The sequence below is a fragment of the Symphalangus syndactylus genome, chromosome 9 (assembly GCF_028878055.3).
Source record: "Symphalangus syndactylus isolate Jambi chromosome 9, NHGRI_mSymSyn1-v2.1_pri, whole genome shotgun sequence".
Classification (NCBI taxonomy): domain Eukaryota; kingdom Metazoa; phylum Chordata; class Mammalia; order Primates; family Hylobatidae; genus Symphalangus; species Symphalangus syndactylus.
In genome coordinates this window covers 93,332,357-93,354,421 of record NC_072431.2, presented here as the reverse complement: position 1 = coordinate 93,354,421, position 22,065 = coordinate 93,332,357, and the positions used below count along the sequence as shown (strand labels likewise).

General features: G+C 41.7%; 1 protein-coding gene across 14 annotated transcripts in view; it reads right to left on the bottom strand.

Annotated features, from left to right (window-relative positions):
- Positions 1 to 22,065, bottom strand: part of ELMO1 (engulfment and cell motility 1) — a 594,311-nt gene that overhangs the window by 246,681 nt on the left and 325,565 nt on the right. The window lies entirely within an intron of this gene.

The following is a 22,065-nucleotide window of genomic DNA, read 5'->3' as shown; positions in this document are numbered from 1 at the left end:
TTTGGAATAGTACAATAAAGACTTTTTTACTTCAGTGACCAAACAACTCTCTTGTCCTCCCATTTCTGTCCTCTTTTCTTGGGAATAGTAACTCCTTCTGTGACTTCAGTCTCAAACTTCAATAGGATATTTTCCAAGTAAGTCCATATTCTTACAAGATCTTACCCTCTGACATCAGTTGAAAAAATCATGCCTGGAAAATGTGACATGATGGACCAATCAGAGTCCTTCCCTGAGACTTCATACTAAGAGAAAAACTGGGGCCGGGTATGGTGATTCACGTCTGTAATCCCAGCACTGTGGGAGGCCGAGGCGGGCGGATCGTTAGAGGTCAGGAGTTGGAGACCAGCCTGGCCAACATGGCGAAACCCCATCTCTACTAAAAATAAAAACAAAATTATCTGGGTGTGGTGGCAGGTGCCTTTAATCGCAGCTAGAGGGCAGGCTAAGACAGTTGAATCACTTGAACCCAGGAAGTGGAGGTTGCAGTGAGCCGAGATAGTGCCATTGCACTCCAGCCTGAGTGACAGAGTGAGACTCCACCTCAAAAAAGAAAGAGAGAAAGAAAAGAAAAGAAAGAGAGAGAGAGAAAGAAAAAGAGAGAAAGAAAGAGAAAGAAAGAAAAAGAAAGAAAGAGAGAAAGAAAGAAAAAAGAAAGAAAAAGAAAGAAAGAAAGAGAAAGAAAGAAAGAAAAAGAGAAAGAAAGAAATGAATAAATACTAGCTCAACTATGCTGACGGTGCCCCTGGGGTGTGGACTTAGGAGTTACCTGGATGTTGGCCCTTAGAAAAAAAGAAAACAAAACTAAAATACAAAGTAAAACAGAGACGAGAGACAGCAAGAGACCTATAAGTGTTTGAGACTGGTTCCACCTATTCCTACTGGTCCCCCTGTTCCTATAGCACAGCAACTTCCCTGTCTTTCCCCTTTGGTTGCTCAATCCCTCCTCTGAAAATCCTTTTGTCCATCTAATAAATTATCCTCTTTTCTTAAGCTAATTTGGGATGTTCCTATCTCTCTCAACTAAGGGAATTACTCTACACATAGATTAAACAAAAGCAAAACAAAATAACAAAACTCTCAAGTTATGGAACTTTGTCCATGTCTAAAGCTTCCTCTCCAAAACTCACCTCCAGTAAGAGTTGTCTGGGACTTCCTTAATAGCTACACCGGTTTGAATGATCATCTCTCAGTAGCATCTACAATGATGCTGTGCAGTGACTCACTGTTCTGTCACCTCCACAGACTATGAACTCTTCAGTGGCAGGGACAGGTGTTTTATTCACTTAGTCAACAGTATTAATTGAGCACCTATTATCTACCAGGAAGATGGCTGAGCCCCATAAAATAGACAAGGGCCCTGACCTCATTAAGCATTCATTCTAATTGAAGGACACAAAAACAAAAGAGGTAGTTACAGTTTATCGCAAGTGCTATGAAAATAAAAAAATAACTTGTTGAATGACAGAGAGTAACAGGGAATGCTTGGGGAGGGGAGTTTAGATAACCAGGTGATCAAGGAAGGTTCTCGGACCATTGAGAATCAAACAATGAGAAAGACCTTGCTATGTCAAGGTATGTGAGAAAGAACATTCCAGATAGAGATGAAGGTCAGAGCCCACTGAGGTGAGCTGGGCAGTGGGCTGACCTCCCCAAAACATATGCACTCAGGCTGCCCAAGTACAGAGAATTTCATTTCACTCAGCCTGAATCACCCTTTTCCTTTTCAGGGAACCCATTCTGGTTCTAACCAGAAACTCCCACTCCAGAAAGCAGGAGAGGAGAATAACTAAGTTCCATTAATCAGTGAATTTTATTTCCCCTCTAAATATTTTGTATCTGAGACAGGCAAATCAGAGAGCAAATCTGAAGCTCCTGATGATGGGAGAAACGAACTGAAAAAAAGAAACAGAGCCAGAAGACAGAACATAAAGAGAAGACAGAAGACAGGTAGTTTTCATCAGCTCCCAGATCCCAGTGAGCACATTCCCTTGTATTTCACATTAACATTCCATTAACATTTCATGAGCACATTAATATTTAATGAGGCTGTGATCTGCATACACTGTAGGTAGAATTACTGCAGCCAATAAATGCTTGGGAAACATTTCCAAGGCACAGTTTATTAGCAGGCACTAAATTAAGTGGTAATTTAAGTAATCAATATGTAAATCAGCTTGGAGAAGTCCTGCTCTTTATTTTTTAATGCACTATCCATCTTATCATATTTACCCACCTAAAGAAAAATAAACCCGCCGCCTTCTTGACTGATTTCTGTTGTCAAGGCAGACACAAATATTTAAAGCTACTTGTGTAACTTTTAAGATCAACCTTCTTACAAAAATATTGTAGAAAAGATTATAATTATGAATGCTACTAGTTAGATATTATTATAGTGAGAGATAATTCTTAAGCTGGACGATAGCTTTTATTTAACACATTGATACATCTACATTCAATTTCGACATTCTGATATTAACCAAGTCTATCGGAGACATTTTGAAAAGCTCCATTTGGAAATATCAAAGCATATTTTTCATCTTTATTTTCCCCCTTACTCTTCAGTTTTAAGAGCAAATATGCTAGAACAGAAATCACAATGAAGTACTAAAAGGTGCTATTACCACTCATCTTAGAATATATCACACACCAAAATAAGTTCTTTCTGCATATTTTATTTAAAAAAACTGGATATCCATGCAATGTGAAGTTACATTTTATAAAATACTTCATCGTTTACAGAGTATATTTATACATTCTCTATCAATTGATTTCCAACAAGTCCATCTGTTAATAAAGTAGGTATTATCAGTCTCTTAAGAATGCTGAAACAAAAGGCAGAGGTGACTTTCTAGCATCCCAGCGCTAGCCTGTGTCAGTCCTGGAGTTCAATTTTTTTTTTTTTTTTTTTTTTTTTTTTTTTTTTTTTTTTTTTTTTGAGATGTAGTTTCACTCTTGTTGCCCAGGCTGGAGTACAGTGGCATAATCTTGGCTTGCTGCAACTTCCGCCCCGCCAGGCTCAAGTGATTCTCCTGCCTCAGCCTCCCGAGTAGCTGGAATTACAAGAGCCCACCACCACGCCCAACTAATTTTTGTATTTTTTAGTAGAGACGGGGTTTCACCATGTTGGCCGAGCTGGGTCTCGAACTCCAGACCTCAGGTGATCCCTCTCCAATGACCAAATCTCTTCCTGTCTTCTTATAGTTTACAAATTGGCTTCACATACATATTACCATGAAAATCAGTAGGTTCTATGTCTAAAGAAGCTAAGGGGACTTTGATCAATTTCTTCTATCTCCTTGAAGTGGTCTATAAGCCCTGCTCCTCCTAGACAAAGCTATAAGGTTCTATGTCATCTCATTTATCCCCTGAAGATGACAATTCCTCATGGTGAGCGACCAAAGCTGCCGCAGTGTCCTCACAGACTTTACTTCCATAAATTCCAGGCTCTCCTCTGAATGCTCTGTGTTTCTTGTCACTCTTCTCCAATTGTGTAGATCAGGAACCTTTATGGCTTGGGTGTGACCATGAAGTGTTGAGTCCAAGGCCAGCCTCAGTCAAGTATGAATCCCTTCTCTGGCTCTCTTGCCCTCCTTGCCTCAGCATCACATGGCTGATTTATATTCACGTGCTTGTCTCTGACACACTCTCTCTTCCACTTTCTGTTGAAGCTCTCTCTTTTGGGGGAGAGCCCAATTCATTCTGCGTCTCCTGCAGCCAGCCCTGGAGGGCTTGAGTGCTTCTTCCATGCCCTGTCACCTGTGGAGGCTTCTCTTCCACTGTGAACCTTTTCCATGTCACTTTGACTCTAACCTAGGGTCAGGTGAGGCATAGTGGCCTCCCCACAGGCCACACCAAGGACAGTGTGTGTGAGGTGTACTGTCTGCAAAGAGAGGTGACACAAAGCAGCTATGAGAAGCACTGATAACATGGAGACCTCGGACAAAGGTGCCACCAACTAGGATGAACTTGTATGAGGCACTGCATCTCCTTGTGAGATACGAAGACTTTACATAAAACCCACTTCATGGGACCGTTGTGCATATCAAGTCACACAACAAAGGCAAAGTCCCTAAAACTGCCTTCAGAGAGTTCGTGTTTTTATCTCTTTATTGCGCGCTCTCTTCCTGTTTCTGCATGGCCCATGGCCAACATTTCACGCAACACTTTTACCAGCAGCTAAACCAAAATCATGACTGCAGTGAGACTGGCTCTCTGATGACAGGCTTCTAGGGACTCATGAAAGTAAGCCAGAGGCCTTCTGGTTGTTTTAGCATGAGAGGCAGAGAGAGAGATAAAAGTAGGTCCTCACCTGCTTACACCAAGAATGCAAGATAAAAAGTCCCACGTGCTGGTGTTTAAGCAGGGCTCTCCTGCAGGAATGCAGGGTGACAATGGTGTGAAGAACGAACAAGGACCCTGTTGTAACTAAGCGAGTTATAGAGAAACGCCACACTTTGAGACAAATTATGGAGTCCTTTATTAGCTGGTGACCAAGAGATAGCTAGCGCTCAAAATTCTCTCGGCCCCGAAGAAGGGGCTACATTCTCTTTTATATTATGGTCTAAATAGGGGAGGGGGAGTTTAACTGAAGCAGTTTTACAGAAGCAGAACAGGCAAAAAGTTAAAAAATTAATCGGTTATAGAAGCAGTTACAAAAAATAAACAGTTCCAGGTGCAGGGGCTTAAACTATCACTAGAGATAAATGCAGGGGCTTTTAGGTAACTTCCACTGAGCACATTCCCAGGAGCTGCTGGTACAGCCTGCCTCAATATCTTATCAGTAGGTGCATTCCTGGATGTGCTCGGAGTCAGCTTGCACTGGTTATTCCCTTAAGGGGGATAAAGGGGGCTGCAAGTGAAGACACTAAAATGGAGTCTGTCCAGCTCTCTCTCCTAGGAGAGAGTCACTCAGGTTAAAACAAGGTAGGTTATCACAACCCCAGAAAACAAGTCAATGCATAACATGGTGTTTCTGGCAATAAAGTCCTCAAACTAAAGCGTTCCAGCCACCATAGGACAATTGTCCTCAGAATCCTTGTCAATGTCACAAATCTGTTTCCTGACCCACTGGAGATCTTCTCCCATGCCAAATCGACAAATAAGTAAGAAGCCTTATCAGTATCAATGAGATCTCCCCACACTCCAACAAAGGGTCAGTGTCTCCTTAGGAATAGTATCAGGCAACTCCCCAGAATGAAGTGTTAGTCCTTAGATCATATCCCAAGACCCAGACCTACTCCAGGGTCAAAGAGTAAGCCCAGTTTTGATTCCTCTTACGGAGACTCGGGAGTCACAGGGGAGTCACTTCTCCTACAGTCTCCCTTGGTGCCAATGCTAATGATGATTGGTCCCAAGAAAACTGAAGACCATCATGAGAAAGAACCCTGAGCTGCCTCAAGGGGGCTGCACAAGAGGTTAATTGTGATCATGAATTTCAATCAAGTCCAGAGAATTAAACAAACATGTCCAAGCCCTAATAGGATGGTTTTAAATGAGCAGAGAAAGAAGAACACTAAAATTATAGAAAGTGTGCCAAGCAGACAAACAAAATGGAACAGATCAGAACCACAGGCTGCTAGTTCACCAGATCTACCTAGAAAGGAAGTGAGGCCTGGAAGTAAATAAACCCAAAAGAAAAAAGCTTTAGGGATGCCATCAAGATGGCAGCAAAAGGCAACAAACAACTAACAGCTAACATTTATAGAAAGCATTTCTCTCCCAGGCCTTCTTTGAAGGGCTTTGTACAGATCGTCTCATTCCACACACGTGTACCAGCACATGACAAAATGCTAAGCCTTCTCACTGTACAGATGAGGAAACAGAGACAAAGAGATGTGTCACTGGTCCAAGGTCACATAGCACAGAAATAAACAGACCCAGCATGGAAGCTTAGATGGCCTAACCCCAAAGCATATATTCTTGGTTACCAATTCCTACTGAAAACAGAAAGGGTGAAATATTACAGTAATAAAGCTTTGAGCAGGAAAGGCCTTCACATGGTCACAAAGGAGTGATCAGCACTGTGGCTCTGGACAGAAACAAACTTCCTGGATCTATTTCTAACAGACAAATTCTACTTCTTGGTGACTTTGTACATATCCCTTAACCTCAGTTTTCTCCATAAAAATGAGTGAAGGAATACTTATCCATAAAGGGTTGTAAAGATTAAATGGGAAAGCAAAATGGAAGTAAAGATTTCCTTAGTGCCTGCAACAACTCAAACACTTGATGGAGACAACTGATACTACTATCACCATAATAATTACATAAACGCTTGTTCCAAGGTATTACTATTTGCATTTCTGAAATATTCTTATAGCTCTTGGGAAAAGCTATTGAAAAAACACGACAGAAAACAAAACACGGTTGCTGTAGCAGTTATTAATCTTGCTTTTTTTGGTAAAGTAAGGACTTGGATGAAATAAATAATATTTCTGACTTACACGGGTTTCCTCAAGTTCTTTTAGTATCTCTTTAGAAAAGTGGTTCTACATCATTCTCAGCAAACTATCACAAGGACAAAAAACCAAACACCACATGTTCTCACTCACAGGTGGGAACTGAACAACGAGAACACATGGACATAGGAAGGGGAACATCACACACCGGGGCCTGTTGTGGGGTGGGGGGAGGTGGGAGGGAGAGCATTAGGAGATATACCTAATGTTAAATGACCAGTTAATGAGTGCAGCACAACAACATGGCACATGTATACATATGTAACTAACCTGCACGTTGTGCACATGTACCCTAAAACTTAAATAAAAAAAATAAAAGAACAGAGAAGGCTGGGAGCAGTGGTTCACGCCTGTAATCCCAGCACTTTGGGAGGCCAAGGCAGGCGGATCACGAGGTCAGGAGATCGAGACCATCCTGGCTAACGCCGTGAAACCCCGTCTCTACTAAAAATAAAAAATATATATATATTAGCCGGGCATGGTGGCGGGCACCTGTAGTCCCAGCTACTTGGGAGGCTGAGGCAGGAGAATGGCATGAATCCGGGAGGCGGAGCTTGCAGTGAACCGAGATCGCACCACTGCACTCCAGCCTGGGTGAGAGAGCGAGACTCCATCTCAAAAGAACAGAGAAAGGACCAAACTAATGTTCGATAATTTTCTTCCAGTCAAGAGGTTCCTAATAATGCTGGACAACTTCCAGTTTGGAAATGACCACCTCCCCGGGTGTTGTCTAATCACATTGTCCAAATACTACGACGACAACCTCTTGAGAAACATCCACAAACTCAGGTGATCTTATGCCTGAGTAATATAATTGTTACTCTAAAATATATTTGGTGTGTTAAAATTATATGGTACTGCAAAATAAAGTATTCTCAGAATAAAAAAAAAATAAAGAAAAAGAAAAGTGGTTCTAACTTTAATGTGTGTCAGAATTACCTGGAGAACATACTGAACGCAGGCTGCTGGGAGGCTCCCCTAGGGTTTGACTGAGAAGGTCTGAGGTGGAACCCACAAAAATAAGTCAGTAAACCAAGTCCTAAAGTTTTCTGAGACAATGAGGGGATTGAGGGAGAGAGAGTTAGAAAAGGATTTAAGAGAATATTTAAAAGTTATTTTCAGCAGCATGCTCTTAAGTAAAAACTCCATCCCTTCACCTTCCCTGAGCTCTAATACGTCATCTAGAGAGAGGCGGCCATCCATGGTATGTCCAGGCTGCGGAGGCCTCAGGCCTTTGGACAGGGCCGGTGCTGCCAGGCAGCTGAGATGGGCTTTCAGAAGATTGGAAATGACCAAGTTAAGAATGTGAGTATAACTGACGACCAGGGAAAAGGACAAAAAACTTAAAGCAATATTTCCAAGAGCCAAATAACAACGCATCCCAGGAAAAGGAGAAAAAGAATGTATTAATATAACAGGTCAGACCGGAGGAAAAAAAAAGAAAAGAAAACGCACACAGGGAACCAAGATAAATAACAATCTGGACAAATGAGAGGAATGGTATAAAACCCAGCTAATGAGGTGAAATGCTTCCAGGATAAAATTAGGCAATTGCACATACAGAGGCATAATAAAGGCCATAAATATAAAATGGCAAGGAATTGACTGGGTAATGGTATAGTAATTAAAGCCTGGAGCTTCATAATAGACCTCAAATTGAACATTAATCAACCAAAAAGAAATGTTCCCTGCACTTTGATATAGTGCAACAAAAGCAGGACGTGTGAAACACAGAGCAATCATAGCCACGTTTTGCCAAAAGGCCCTCCCTTTGAGCATCATCTCAGGTAGCACAAAGAGGGCAAAGGATTAAATAACAGCAGGATGACTTCTGTTTGTGCCTACACAGTAATCACAGCATTACTGATGGAAGCCAAGCTCTGTTGACTATTCAAAGACCAGGAGGTATCAGGGGCAATCCCCCAGCTGACTCCTCCACCAAAGAAGCTAGACTAAGAAGATCTCCCCTTTTATGCCAGTACATGTGTTCCTGGGCCCAAGGATGGGTACAGGTGTAGTGGGCACCTGTAGGCTTCACTCCAGGTTTATTTAAAGCAATAGTTCTCTAACTTGAGCTTCTATTAGAATCCTCTAAAAGCTTATTAAAATGCAGATTGCTGGACTCCACCCCCAGAATTATGATCAGACATTCTGGGGTGTACTCACGAATCTGCCTTTCTAACAAGTTCCCAGTTAACACAGATCTGCCAGTTTTGAACCACACTGTGGGAACCACTGACTTACAGGTCTGTCACATCTACATTCCCAATGTTCATCATTAGCAAACCTTTTGTTTTTAAAAACATGCAAAGCAATGAAAGTAAACAAAAAAGAAATAAATCTGATTGGTTTTGGTGTGTTTTGTTTTTCCTGTGACTAATAAAAAAATCATTAATAAGAGCCAAAATCCATAGAGAGAGAAGGCAGAATGGTGGTTGCCAGGGGCTGAGAAGTGAGAATGGGGAGCCACTGCTTAGCGGGTATGGGGTTATTTTGGGGATGATGATGATGTCTTTGGATCTACATAGAGGTAGTGATTGCACAACACTGTGAATGTACTAAATGCCATTGAATAGTTTACTTTAAAATGGTTAATTTTATGGCATATGCATTTCATCTCAATTAACAAAAAAGAGTTAATACATATTAGATGATTACCATGTGCAAACTCTCAAGTGTTTAGCTCATTTGGTCCTCACAAGCCATTGAAGCGGGATTGCATTTTACAGATGAGGAAGCCATGCCTTAGAGCTTAAATAAGTTGTGTGCTGTTTAGGAGGAACACTGCTATGGTTTGAATGATGGTGTCCCTTCCAAAGTTCATGTTGAAACTTAATCCCCAATGCAACAGTATTAAGGGTGCAGCCTTTGGGAGGTGATTAAGTCATGAGGGCTTCTCTCTCGTGACTAGGATTAGCACCCTTATAAAAGGGCTTGTGATTCAAAGGAGGCTCTCACTTGCCCTCTGTCCCTTCTACCATGAAAGGACATTATGCTCCTCTCCTCCAGAGGATGCAGCACCAAGGTACCGTCTTGGAAATAGAGAGCACAGCCCTTACCAGGCACCAAGCCTGCTGATGCCTTAATCTTGGACTTCCCAGTCCCCAGAACAATAAGAAATACATTTCTATTGTTTATAACTTACCCAGTCTATGGTATTTTGTTATAGCAGCAAAAACAGATGAAGACACTATGGGTGTTGATTCAGAAATGGTTCAGGATGACAGTCCTACAGCCAAGGACAGGGCATTGGGTGTGCCCTGTCATACAGAGGGGAGCAAAGTATAGCATTCGTACAAAGTCCTGTGGTATCATTGAGGCAGAACTCCTCTACTGCATACTCTTTAATGCAAACCAGGCACACTTCATTGTAATTTTTTTAAAAGTTCACATTGTAAATTATTTTACAGACATATACAATCCCAGTACTTCTCAAACTTTAAAGTACTCACAGATCACCTGGAGACCTTGTTAAAATGAGGATTCTGACTCAGTAGGTGTGGGTTGGGACCTGAGGTCCCGCATTTCTAAGCTCCCAGATGATGCTGATGCTGCAAGTCCAGGGTCCGTATTTTGAAAATCAAGGCACTGCTTCCCCAAACTATCAGCTGAATTCTAGCCCTAGTCCTTCCTAACATCCTTGCAATATATTAACCTTTGACCAATTCATTCATTCCATTAATATTTTTAAGCAATTATTGCTGAGCAACTTGCTGGATATTAAAAATACATGTATGAACAAAAGTCCATTTTGAGGGTCTTGCAATCTACTTGGAAGATACAAGGACATGGGATTTGTAAGATGGGCCAACTTTCACTTCCTTTTATGTACCTCTATATTGTTTGCATTTTTCACAAAGAAGTATCACTTTGTGCAGTGAACGTGCACATGAGATGCAATGGGCAGACGGGGCTTCATGGAAAGGGTGAGCCTTGAGTTCAACCTTAAAGAAGAAACTGATGTGAAACTCTCTCCTAAGGCATCTTTTTAACATTCCACACCAGAAGTGAGCTGTGGAATGCAAGAAAGACTAATTACAGTGGGAAAATGGATGCTGAATAAAGGCAGAGAAGCCCCTATGCATCTTGGGCAGTATTAGCAATAAATCTCAAGATCACATGGCAGAGTTTTGACTCGCTCAACATTGCATTACTGAATACAAATGCCTCACATCTCCTTCACCGGAATGCAAAGATACCAAGAGGTTTGGCTTTTGTCTGACAGTCACTGTTGGATGAAAAATTAAGCTTGACATTTCTCAACCCTGACTTCTTACTGAGAAATTGTCACCACTGTCTGAACAGTTACTGCTGTCTTAAAGCAAAGTTAACCTCCACATATATTGTCTGAAACGTATTTGAATATAATTCACTTTATTAAACAAACACATTCCAGGAAAGCTAGTGATAAAATGAATCTAAGTCAGCTTCCACTCACCTCACTTTCTCACTTAGCACATTGATTTAGAAATTCACTCTGGTTTGGGAAAATGGACTTGAGAAGATGGAAAGGTGAGGAGAGAGAACTATTTCTTATAATCCTCTTCTGGACAAATAATAAATTGGCCATTTCAGGAACATATTATCAAACAGAAAATGTTAATTTTCTGATTATGCACATGACAAATTAGCTACAATGAAAAAATTGACTGAAACCTAATTAAGAAATTAAGCCATAAGTTGTTTTACTTGAGGTTAAAAAAGCATGTGAAAAGGGAATCTTTTCTTCCTATTACATCTAGCTTTTTAAATGGAGTTCATCTCATTACATCTCATTCTGTGTATGAATCATAAATCTTGCCTACTCCTGCGAGAGGAAGGATCTCCCTCTGGTACAGCTCTCCTACCAGGCTAGGCCCAGACATGGCTCCTTCCTAGGGAAACTGCCTCCTGGACACCCCTCCCTGACACTGCCCCTCCCACACCTGTCTCAATTTTCCCTCTCCTTCAGACCCAATCCAGATGTCACTTTCTCCATAAAACCTTATACAATAAAACCTTATGTATGGTTTTCCTAAACAAGCCTTTGAAGTGTGGGCTTTGGCCCAGGGAGATTTGCTTCTGAGTTTTTTCATTCGCATGGCCACATCATCCCTGGGGGCACACCAGGCACATGCTTCATTGCAGAGACTTTCCAAGTGAGTTTTCTCCCGAGTGAGATAACCTTTTATCTGTATCTTTCTTACAATAATTCCCATTTTGTGCCCCCAAATTATGGTAAAGTATATGTGTCTTACCTTCCCTGATAGAGTCAACCCCTCGAGGTCGGGAACCACTTCCTCACTTGTGAATCTCTGACATTGCAGCAGAGTTGCACATACAGTAGGTGCTCAGTAATGAAGCAGTTACTGAACAAGTGCATGGACAGTATAAGACATGACTCTGGCTTCTGGTGAGGCTGGCAGTGCCCATAGAGGGTTCAGTCAGCTTCTCCATCCCTTACATGAATACTAACTTGCCTGGCTTTAGCATGAGTGTTTCCATAACTTATTACATCTATATGTTCAAATGCATCTTAAGTGAGTCATCCCTGTCCTCCATATTCCCTATTCTATGTCATTTGTGGATTTAATCAGAAGCAAGGGCTTATGTGATGCACTGAGAACCTCTAACTTCCTTCTTCATCAGGAGGAGGCTCAGAACCCAGAGGCTACTCAGCAGTCAGGGCACGTACTCCCACAGACAATCCAAGCTGGGGAGAAAACTCACTTGGAGACTCTCTGCATTGAAGCACGTGCCTGGTGTGCCCCCAGGGACGATGCGGCCACGTGGATGAAAAAACTCAGAAGCAAATCTCCCTGGGCCAAAGCCCACACTTCAAAGGCTTGTTTAGGAAAACCGTACACTCAACCTTCTTTGTGTATTGTGAAAATAAACATTTACAGAACATTGGAATGTGTGAAAAATGTCCTTCATTGTGTGTTTATGGAAAACACTTGGCAAGTATTTGCTATAAATGCTTCCTGTAAATGTTGTGAGTGAGAACCAGCAGGAAAATGTATGAGATGAGAGGGAGCCAACTCCCACAGCAAAAGAATGTCCCCTTCCCTTCCACACCCCCCACGCGCTGCCTCCACTCTGCACCCTCCGCCGCCCCCCTCCCCAAACAAGGCCCCAGGGATCTGGGAGTGTGAGGGTGGGGAACAGAGAAGGGACAATCTGCGAAGGGGCCTCCAGGCTTGGCATTCCATGTTGGAGTGCAGAAAAGGAAACTGACTCGTGTTTCCTAGGTGACAATGCCCCCTAATAGGATTTCCTTCCCCTTCATGCATATTGGTTAACAGTTCTGATTCCAAGTCCCCCATTCCAGCTGGAAATATGGCCTCAACACCCACTTGGTCTTCCCCACCTGAAGACTGGCCTGCCTCTCAGTTAACTGTTGGACGCTTTCAGGTGAAAAGTAAAAAGTGGAAAGCAAGAGACTCAAATATATTTCTTTAGAACAAGATGCAGGGGACATTTCTCTTAATTCCTCAACAATGTACAAAGACCTCTGACGATATGAACTGAAAAGGGAAGAGAGTGTTGCAGGCCACAGCAATGAACGCTTGTGGTTTTGCCAGGAAGCAACCTTGACCGCCTCCAGATTGCCCTCTGGGATGAACCAGGTCCTCCCCTGCCACATGAAGTATGTAGTGGGTACTGCAGAGAGGCTGGCTGCCCTTGGTTCCCAAGCAGCCTCTGTGATAAACAGCCTCAGTGTTGAAATATCAGGGAGATTAATTATCTTGCAGATGTTACATGCCAAAAAGGCTACTTTTTTCTTCATTTCAGAATTCTTCCCTTTTTTAAGAAATAAAAGGACACAAATCCAATGTGTTTAAGCCTGCCAAGGAGAAGAGGCCCAGCTGCCTGGCTGTATTTGTATCTGCACAGGTGCCCAGGGGAACTCCAGCCTCACTCTCAGCCTCGTCTCCAGGTCCCCTACCTCTGCCCAGAGGTCCTCACATCTGCACTGACTGGAGCTAATGACAAACATCCTTACACAGCAACTTTTATGCTGATTTGCAAAATGATTTATTTTAAGTACCTTTCTAAAAACATAAAAGTTAAGTCAAAAGGTCTCAGCATTTTTGCCACTTAAAGTATACCTATGTAACAAACCTGCATGTTCTGCACATGTATCCCAGAACTTAAAGTATAATTTAAATATATATATATATATATAAGTATTGATAAACCATAATCTAAAAATGATGTCATTTCACACTTCCCAAAGCAATGGAGGAGTTTCCTTTAAAATCATTTCACCGGCTCATCTAGACTTATCATGGGAAAGAAAAATCCATAGTCTCCTCTGATGGAAGAAGAAAGGGGCTATGGGGCCCCAGAAGACTCTCCCAATCAGCCCCATGCTGTGGCTCTCCCCAGCCATGGACCAGGACAGCCACTCCCTAATCCTGAAAGAATCCAGGATTTCCTCTCCTCCAAGCAGCTGCACCATTGCATGGCTGGGTATGGTGGTGAGCGTAGGGGATTTTTTGGTAAGCTCTTTGGGGAAGAATTCCTACATCAAATACATATTTATGAATTCAGAGAATTAAGAAAATTCTGAATTCAGAAAAGACTGTCGGTTACTTCATTCTCCTACCCCCTTTACCACCACATTCCACCAGCATCAGCTGCCCCAGGACCATGTGGGCCTCTCTCTTCCTGTCCAGATCCTCTTTTGTTTGTACTTCAGCCGTTCTGACAGTAGGTTCCTTGGGGCTCTTGGTCCAGCTCTGTGTTCTCTGCAGGCTCCTGCCCTGAGAGAGTCAGTAAGAGTGTGTTTCTCACCTCAGGCCATGACTTGGCATTACGGACTGGACACATGACTCACCCATTGAAAAGATCAGCACACATAAGTTAACCTCACCCATTCCACAGTCCCTCATATTGCTAAGAAGAGCAAATGGGATAATGCATGAGAAGGCAAAAGCACCATCAAGATCCAGCGGCTGGTGCTAGAGCAGGCTAACCAGCTGCTGCATTACTTTCAAAAGGCTTGCAGGCCATAGACTGTTGGGAGCTTGAAATCGGCCACAGCAGGAGTACTGATACCACAGAAACCAGCAAATGCTGCAATACGCATCAGACTTTTTTTTAAGAAAAACTTATATACTAGCATACTACCAAATTCAATGTAAAGTATTAAAGAGTCACCGCCAGAGCTGTCTGGGTCCAAAGTCCCCATTTGCAACTTACTATTGTAACAATGGGCAAGTTACTTGACCTCTCTAAGCCTCAGCACTCTCATCTGCAAAATGGGCACAATGATAGCGAGAATCCAATAAGGTAATGCATATAAAATGTTCATAACCATAGCCTGGAAACATTCATTACTCAATATAGTTTAGCTTTCTTTTTGTTCCTACCATATGCAGAGTAGAGCCCCAAGCTGCCAAGCTATCAGCAGAACTGACCCTTCTGTTGAAAACTAACTAAATGTTGGTCTTCTTCGTCATTTGCTTATAGAGAACTCATGTCTGCTCATGGAACATATGCACATCTTCATGGCTTTTATAACTGAGACTTGTTGTAAGGCTTTATCCTGTGTAGCTCAAACTCTGCCAAATTTGATGGTCTCACCAGGTCAAGGAAAAAGAGATTCCTTCCAAGTTATGCTTCAGTTTTGATCTTCTGACACATATCACTTAAGGCCATAAAGGACTCCAGAGGGGGGAAAAAGAGGAACACAACCCTGTTTAGAGATTCAACACATCCTATCTTTCATCATTCATTTAATTTACATGGTCCAGTGACAGAAAGTAAGGGCTTGGCCAAAAGAGGTGGTTCCTGCTCAAAAATTTCATGTTTGAGAGAGATAATAATCAAATAATAAAACATATGATTATAGAATTCCAAACTAAGTGCTATAAAGGGAGTGACATGGAAGCAAAACTAATGAAAGAGGAGCCTAAAGGGTGAGGTTCTGCAGGATTAATCCAGGGATAAGTGGGCAAGCAGGGAAGGGATGGAGAAAGCAGGAGCTGAGTCAGCAGAAAAAGCACATGCAAGGGCCCTGTGGCATAGGAGCATCACCAGTCAAGTACTGAAAGATTGGCTAGGCTGGCCTTCCTGATCTTGGCAAATCCAAGTTTGCAGACAGGTGTGAATTACATTAACCAGAGTCTTAGATTTGAAAAGTCTCCAGGTATCAGGACCAGTGTTACAGAGCAGCATTTGATAAACCAACCAAAGAGAAGTTAGTTGTTAGGATTGTTATATCTGTTATTAAAATTGTTTCCGTTGCTTTATAAAATACAAGAAAAATATTGTCTATTATTTATGATGTATGCCAAATTTTGGAACCTTGGGTTTTACCAGTGCAGGGAAAAAGGCTGATAAAATCAAGGTCAATGTAAAAATAAAATTACCTGACAATGTCAACCACTACTGGGTGCACCAGGTGTACAGCATAGTTCCTAAGGGGGAAGCTATTTTTAACTAATACAAAGGGACATTTGGGAACATTACCACCTAAATTTTATTATACCAATACAAAATGCCTTCTGATTTGGTAGGCAGGTTGCTACTACTGGCTAGGCTCTGGTCACATGAATCCTATTCAAAAAGGGAAGTCAGCAGTGACTCACCCAAGCCCAAGCATCAGCATATCTGGGGCAAGGCCATTTGGGGGCATACCGATATAGTTTCTAATTTGGTTTTCATTCCAGGACGGACAAAGGCCAGAAAGGCGGCTGCATCCAGAGAGGTTAGAGCGTGTTCCAGATAGAGATCCACTTCTGTGGTTTCCATCCATGGGGTGAATCCTGCCAAAAGGTGGAACACCAGAACTCTCTGGGCAGAGTCCTGCCACTCACTCGATCCAGGCACGCATTTAACAAATATGTGCTGACTGTCTTCTGTGTGCCTGGCACTGCTCCGGGCACTGGGGTACTGCAGTGACACCATGGATACTCTGTGCTTTTATGAGGTTTGCTGGCTAGTAAGGGTGAACAGGAAATAAAGAAAACAGTGAATATCGAGCATGTAAGAAATGTTAAATTTTGAGAGAAATAAAGGAGGTAAGGTAGACAGGGAGCAAGAGGATGAAATCAGTACTTTATATATGGAGGTGACAGAAAGCTGCTCAGAGACTAAAGGAAGTGAGGCAATGAGCCATGTGGCTACCCAGGAACAGATTCCTAGGAGAGAAAGCAAAAAGTAAAAGGCCCAGAGGCCAGAGGTACCTGGTAGGTTCAAGGCCAACAAGGGTGCTATGGACAGAATTGTGCCCTTCCAAAATTCACATGTTGAAGCCCTAACCCACTGTATAGCATGTGACTATAATTGAAGGTAGGGCCTTTAAAGAGGCAATTAAAATCAAATGAGGCCATTAGGGTAGGATCCGAATCCGGTATGATTGGTGTTCTTATAAGAAGCAGTGACAACCGGGTGTGAGTGCACAGAAGGATGGCCATGTGGAGAGGCAGCAAGAGGGAAGTCGTTTACAAGCCAAAAAGGGAGGCCTCAGAGACACCAACCCTGCCAGTAGCTAGATTTTAGACTTCCAGCAACCCTGCCAGTAGCTAGATTTTAGACTTCCAGCCTTCAGAGCTATGAGAAAATAGAGTTCTGTAGTTTAAGCCACCCAGTATGTGATATTTTGTTATGGCAGCCCTAGCTGACTCATCCAAAGGGGGTCTCTGTGGGTGGAGTTGAGGGAGGAAGGAGTAGGATAGAAGGACGTAAGGCTGGAAAGCCAGAACACTGCAGAGCCTTGAGAGCTGTGGCAAAGGTGCTGAATGGTTTTACTCTGAGTCACTGGAGGTTGTAGGCAGATCAGTGATGTGATCTGACCAATACTGGAAGACTCACTATGGCATGTTTCCTAACGTTCTGGCTACTGTGTTGAAGACAGAAAAGATGAGCAAGTGTGGGAGCAGGCAATACCAATCAGAGGCTGTTACACTATTACAGGAGATACAGGAGAGAGGTTTGATGTACTGGATTACTGTAATGGTGGTAGAAGTGGGGAAAGGAGGTAGGTTTCTGGAAAGCAGAGTCAATAGGATTTTGAAAGCAGAGTCAATAGGATTGAAAGTAGAGTAAATAGAATTTGCTGGGGTTAGTGTGTTGGTAACTGGGTCTTAATGGAATAAAGAGTAACTCATTGAGCCAGAGACTTTAGTCACTGGGTTGGCCTATCAAGGCAACCCATATCCAGTGCCATGAAACATTTAAATAGCAAAGTTCTGAGTAGGTTTAGCCACGCTGAACCCCTATGGAAGGCAGAGCCATTGCTAGAAGGATATTTGTAGCAAAACATCAATGAGGAATTCAAGCAATGGAGAAAAATATACAAAATCAAGCATCTAAGCTTCCATTTTAGAAAACTAAAAAAAGAACAAATCAAATCTAAAGTAAGCTGAAGAAAAGAAGTAAAAAAAAAATGGAGTGGAAATCAGTGAAATTGAAAACTGGAAAGCACTATAGAAAAATCAGTAAAATCAAAAGCTAGTTTTTTGAAAAGATCAATAAAAACAACAAATCTCTAGCCAGGCTCAACAAGATGAAAAGAAAAATGACAAATTATTAGCATCAAAAATGAAGAGTCAACTTTATGGATCTCATGTATCTAATAAAGGAATATTATGAACAAGTCTATGCTCAAAAATCTGATAACGTAGATGAAATGGACCAATTCCTTGAAAGACACAATCTACAAGAACGCACACAAGAAGAAACAGACAATCTGAATAGACCTATATCTATTAAAGGAATTGAATAAATAATTAATGACCTTCTAAAATGGAAAGTATCAGGCCTGGATGGTTTCATTAGTGAATTCTATAAAATATTTAAATAAGAAAATGATACCAATTCTCTACAATCTGTTCCAGAAGGTAGAAGCTGAAGGAGTAGTTCTTAACTAATTCTATAAAACCAGTATTACCCTAATACCAAAACCAAAGGCATAAGAAAGAAAAAAAATGCAGATCTGTATAGCTCTCATGAACATAAATGCAAATATCCTTCACAAAATTATCAAATAGAATCCAACAATCTATAAATAGAATTATGCACCACAACCGAGTAGGATTTGTTCCAGGTACGCAAGGCTCATTCAACATTCAAAAATCAGCTAATGTAAACCATTGTATCAACAGGCTAAAGAAGAAAAGTTGTATAATGGTATCAATAGATACAGAAAAAGCATTTGATAAAATCTAACACTCATTCATGATAAAAAAAACTCTCAACAAACTAAGAATAGAGCAGTTCCTCAGCTACATAAAGAACATCCACATAAAACTTATGGCTAACACCATACTTAATGATGAGAAACTTGACTCTGCCCTAGGATCAGGATCAAGGCTAAGATGGTCATTCCTATCACCCCTATGTAACATCTTAACTGGCAGTCCTAGCTAGTGCAATAAGAAAAAAAAATAAAAGAGTATACAGACTGGGAAGGAGGAAACAAAACTGTCTTTGTTCACAGGGGACATGACTGTCTATGTAGAAAATTCCGAAGAATTAATACATAAAATCTTGGAACTAATAAACAATTACAGCAAGACTGCAAGATATTGGCTTATCAATTGTAACAAATGAGCCATTCTAATGCGAGATGTTAATAACAAAGAAAGCTGTGTGTGGGAGAAATGAGAGATGGGATATATACGAACCCTCTGTACTTTTGCTCAACTTTTCTATAAACCTAAAACTGTTCTAAAACACAATGTCTATTAATTAAAAAATTAAAAAGGCAGAGAGGTCTGCATTCTTAACTTGAGAAAAACAGAAGAGAGAGGAGTCCCAGAAACCTTTCCCGTTCAAAGAAATAAGAAGTGAGCTGCAGTTCTTTGATGGGCCGCTTTTGCATCAAAACCATGGAAAGGCAGCCTGCGTCATCCTAGAGAAGTACTACATGTGCCTCGGCAACGACTTCCACAGGAGCGAGTGTGTGGGCAAGGAGATGACGATTATCTCCAGCAAGAAGCTCCGCAACAAGAGGGCAGGCTACATCCTGCGTCTGATGGAGGATATTTGGAGAGGCCCAGTGAGAGCCATCTCCATCAAGTTGTGGGAGGAAGAGAGAGAAAAAAGGAGAGATAATTATGTTCTTGAGGTCTCAGACCTGGACCCGGTGATCACTAAAGTAGGTCCTGACCCTAAGGAAACACTGAGACTTTGGGGCTTTCACAGACTGTCCAACCTGCGGGTCACTCAGCCTACAGTTGGGATAAATTTCAAAACACCACATGGAGCTGTTTGGATTTTTCTGCAATGCTGTAGTAATTTCAGTTAACCTGAGACAACGGCAAACAAACAAACAAGCATTCTGAACCTAATGCTCAGCTTGGAGTGGTACCAAGAGAGACAAGGCGATAACTACCAGCTTTCAGGTCTGCTTCAGATTTCAGACACCTCATCCAGCACCACAAGAATACAGGTGAGCATCCGAGGTGGTGTGAGCACACCATGCAGGCACTGCTACAGTCAGCTAATAGAGGTTTGTGGAATCTGCTCTCCCTCCATGGGACAAGGGGTCTTCTGAGATAAAACCAAGCCCACATTTAACAATGATCTCATCCTCACGCTTGAAGCATTCCATTCAAATCACTGGCTTTGGAAGTCAGAAATTCTTCCTTCCAGCTCAATTAGTAAATCTAATCACATATTCACACTCTCAAGGGGTCCCGATTGTTTGGCAGTAACAGCTTGGTTATTCACAATCAACGAAATTAATGCCACTATTTTTAAAACATGAAAAAATCCTAAATATACAAACAAGCCTCTAAGCTGTGGACCTTGGTCAAAGAAAGAACAAAAATTAAAGCCAGGAAAAAAGTAAATGAATTATGAGACAAAGAATCATTTCAAACTCAAACGTCCTAGCAAGGCTGTGCCTTTGGGGTCTGTGTTATTCTAAACTAAATCCTTTCTCCACATCACCTAGAAGAAAAATGTCACTCAGATAAAAAAAAGTTTCCTTTACATGGAATTGTGTGTTTAACTGGCAACATACAATTTTATTTAAAAAAAAAAAATGAAGAGCAATTGCTGTTGAAGCCATTTCAGGGATGAGAGAAGGGGAGGCTCTGTCAGCACAATGGGAACAAAAAAATGTTGTGCACTAAGTGTTATTCCAATCATTTGCTTCATAGTTAAGTTTAATTGCACATTACACACTGTCCTGTAATTATGTCGCTTGAGGAACTGCCAAATTCCCCCTTGAAATGTTAGAAGTCTCTTAGTTTATTTTAAAGTCTCGGCATCGCCTCCACCAGCACCCTGCCTTAATGCACAGAGGCTACTTGATTCCTGTTCCCTTCAACGCAGACTGGTGTCCTGCGAGGGATCCACTCTGTGGTCTGACTCCTGGTACAGAGGGCTGATGATGCTCAGAGCTCCCAGAGCACTGATCCAGTGCAGTCTGTTTATAATACACTCTTGTGACATTTTTTTTTTTTTAAATTCACAACAGGAGAAACTGGGAAACATGCCTCTTCCTTTTCTTCAGTCTCAGGAGGTTGGGATTAAAGTCCTTCATTCTCAGCCAGGGAATAAACACCCAACCAAAGATGAAATGCCTGCTTTCTGGGAGTTTACGAGGATGAAAAGATAAACACCGAGCAAATACATATGAAACTCTCAGGAGACTGTACATCAATCAAGTACTACTTTAAGGAGTGGGAATGGGAACAATCAACTCAAATGGCTGAAGCACCTTCTACGTGCTGGCGGTGTGCTCAGAACTTCACGAATGTTATTACAGACTATCATCATCAACAGACACTAACTCGAGTGCCTTCAAGTACCAGGCAGATAACTAGAAAGCATGAAGCAGTCAGCCTTAATATGAGAAGGTGTCTGGGGCTCTAAGTTAATTGGGGAGGGAGTGTAAGCCCTGAAAAAAGGCAATCAAATTCTCTTCTTTTTAAAAACACTGGGTCAGTGAAGCAAAACACATCTGTAGGACTCATTTGAACTGTGGCTACCACCTCCATATGAATCTATAAGCCTCTCAAAAGCACACAGTATGAACAATGGACATATTATCTGGATTTAAAATTCAGCTCTGGTACTACCTTAGCTGTGTGACTTTGGGCAAACCACTTAACCTCTCCATGTGTCAGTTTCCTCGTCTGTAAAATGCAAACAGTAACAGTGGCAACCTCAGAGGGGTGCTGCAAGAAATAAATGAAAATACTCAGGTTAGTTGCTCTAGTGAGCTCCAAACATGTGATTGCTGTGATCGATGTTTAGCTCCCTGACCGGAAAAGCTGAGAAGAGATTCCCCAAAATGACTCTGAACTTGAGGTGGGCCTTGAGGAGAAGAACAGAGAGATCTATAGACTGGAAGGAAAGGGCATAAGGTTTCTTTATCTTCCCACGCCTGGGAACATTGAAGGGAAATTACAAATAATGTATGTAAGTACTCAGAGCATAGTAAAGGCTCAAAAGGTAGTAGCTTTTCTCACGCTAGGTAATTTCAGAGCATTTTCTTGAGGTTTCTGCCTCAAAAAATCCAGGCCTCCCTGTCCCAACCATTAGTTAGGATCTAAATGATTATTTCTCCCAACTATTTTTTGTAAGTATGATTTACTATGTATGCATCATGAGGACGAAAAACCCACTTAAAGGTCTTAAAATAGTGTGAACATAATTT